Source organism: Blastomyces gilchristii, assembly GCF_000003855.2.
Source record: "Blastomyces gilchristii SLH14081 genomic scaffold supercont1.19, whole genome shotgun sequence".
Classification (NCBI taxonomy): Eukaryota; Fungi; Ascomycota; class Eurotiomycetes; order Onygenales; family Ajellomycetaceae; genus Blastomyces; species Blastomyces gilchristii.
Genome location: NW_003101664.1, coordinates 91,862 through 94,781, shown reverse-complemented (window position 1 = coordinate 94,781; position 2,920 = coordinate 91,862). Strand labels below are relative to the sequence as shown.

Below are 2,920 nucleotides of genomic sequence, written 5' to 3'. Positions count from 1 at the left end.
TAATAAATACAGAGGTGTACAAATCGCTTCAATGAATCACTCTATGTTCCTGAGCTGGGAAGTTATTATCACATGTATCTAATTGTCACTCCTTTGTATTTTCCTATGTTCTTGTTATCTTGGTGTGGTCTCAACACCTGTATTTCCTCCTGTATAATTAACACTTGACCTGTATTTAACATCACGCAAGGACTCATTATAAGCTCCGCTTGCATATAAGTATAATGAAAGAATAATAATAATAATAATAAGGCTCTGATACAGTCTCTGATCAGTACTGCTACTTGTCTGCACTATACTAAGCAACTGAAGAAGAAGAGAATCTTATATATCTGTCTTTTCTCTCACTCTTATTGTTTCTATTATACTTAAAACAATAACTTCTATCTCTCTGTAAGTATTATCTACTCTATAAGAAGACATTATATTAACTCTGACAAGAAGCTCAGATACTCAAGTAGTATAGAGTGAGAATCTCAGAGCTCTAAGTATTAACAGATTCTGTTAAGACTGAGAAGATCTCTCTTACTCATCTATAAAAGAAGATGAAAGTGTGAATCTCTGAGATAAAAAAACATCTCAGAATAACTGATCTTAAGAAGAGATTAGCTGATATTATCATTGAAAGTATCACAGAGATTAATCACTGATTGAAGAGAATCTTACTTCAGTTAAAACAGATAACTGAGATACTTTGTAAGTTAATAAGTTAATACTTTCAGTATCTCTTATACTTTTCTACAGCATGCTTCTCTGTAATACTGCAGTACTAACTTCTCAGCAGATAAAGATATCAGTACTGAAGACTTCAATGATGAAGAATGAGTTTGATAAGAATGTGATTATTAATAAGTAGACTCTGATCTCTCTTTTTACTTTTTCAGTGAGCTGCAGCTCTATTAGAATAGTAGCAGTCTGCAGATTGATAATATTAATCTTTTTATTAATTTTAAATATCTATTTTCTCTAATTACTTCAGGAATTTTACACTTGTATAGTCTCATTAAACTTCTAAAAAACTCTTTAAGAGAAAATAGAAGAAGAGTGCTACAGAGTTTACAAGACACTGACTTATTATTATAAGATTATCTCTAAAAAACTCTTTAAGAAAAATGAGAAGTCTTAAGTAGCATTTCTTACTTAATATCTCTGATGTATAATGAGACAGTCTCTACTAGCTATCTCATAGCTTGCAATCTCTTTCTCAGCATTTTTCAAATACTTAAGCAGTTCTCATGAATTCTCTGATAATGAATAATCTTTTCATTTAATAAGATATTAAAGCTTACTGTAATATATTCACTTGTTTAATATTTTCTTTATAAGATATTCAGTATCACTCTTAATCTTGATATCATCTGATTAAGATGACTTCATCTCAGAGTATTATTTATAGAGCTTTAAATAGAAAATGTGAAAAACAGAATGAATTAATTTCAATTCTGTGAGTAATTTTAACTTATATATCTGCTTACTTATCACTCTTGTTACTAGAAAAGATTCTAGTTATTACTCACTGAGCTTCTTACACAGTCTCATTGTCTTGATATTCTTTACTGAAAGTAGTACTTAATTCTCTATTAAGAACTTCATTAAAAGATATTTTTAATTATAGTATTTTATCTACTTTATTATTATTATTATTCTTTCATTATACTCATATGCAAGCGGAGCTTATGATGAGTCCTTGCATGATGTTAAATACAGGTCAAGTGTTGATTATACAGGAGGAAATACAGGTGTTGAGACCATGCCAAGATAACAAGAACATAGGAAAATACAAAGAAGTGACAATTAGATACATGCGATAATAACTTCCCAGCCCAGGAACATAGAGCAATTCATTGGAGTGATTTGTACACCTCTGTATTTATTAGAAACCTGAGGTGCTTGAGTTCTGGATTTAATGTATCCCCTGCGGGTTTCGAACCCACGCGCCTTGGTTTCCCACGCCAAGGTGCTACCGGGTGGCCGCATTAACCATTCGGCCACCGGGGCGTATTTTATCTACTACTTTTGAGCATAGTAGATGCTTTTCACTGTCTTCTTATAAATTTTATTTAAAAGTTTCAATCTTGCTTTTACTTCTGATACTGAGAGATACTCTATTCTCTGTATCTATTTAATATTCTGACTATCTATTTCTCTCTTTAAAACATTGTCTGTGATATCACTGAGTAATGAAGAATTATATTTATAATAAGTATAGAAAGAAGATATCTTTAAGATTACATTCTTTACATTATTATATACAAATTTAGTAATTAGAAGATATTTAAGTTAATCATTCTGATAATATGAATAAAATACTTAAAGATACTGTTCTAATATCTGATTCTGATATTCTATCTGATTATCTGTCTACAGATGAAATGCAGTACTGAGAAGATGTGTTATTGTAAGATAATAGTAAAAAGCTGATCAGAATTTTCTAATGAAGAGAAATTCTTGATCTGTTATTAACAATTTTAAAGTATTATAATTATGAATAATGATATCTAAAAACAGATTAGTTAATTCAGAGATTTTAATCTTTTTATAAATAGAAATATATCTGATTATCTTTGTAAAGTGATTAATAATAATCAAAATTAAGTTATATTCTTTGACTCTTATTAACTTCAGCAGATCAACTATGAAATTCATTAATAAATTCTATCATAAGTTCTTTGAAACAGATAGTGATATCAACTTACTGTATTACTTATACTGTGAGATCTTTATTCTTTGACAGATATTGTAAGTCTTAATATACTCTTTAATATCTGTCTGAAGCTTGTCTTAAATATATTTATGTTTTAGAAGCTTCTCAGTCTTCTCTAATCTGAAGTGCTCTGTATAAGAATTATTATAATGAATTCTTAATAACTTCTGATACATCATTCTGTTATAAGAGACAAAGACTGAATCATTCAGTAGT

At 29.1% G+C, this 2,920-nt stretch overlaps 1 pseudogene across 1 annotated transcript; it reads right to left on the bottom strand.

Moving 5' to 3' along the window:
- Window positions 1–1,909: 1,909 nt before the first annotated feature.
- On the bottom strand, window positions 1,910–1,998 carry BDBG_17607 (annotated as a pseudogene). The gene has a single exon. The product of its transcript is annotated as a tRNA-OTHER (tRNA).
- Window positions 1,999–2,920: the final 922 nt, after the last annotated feature.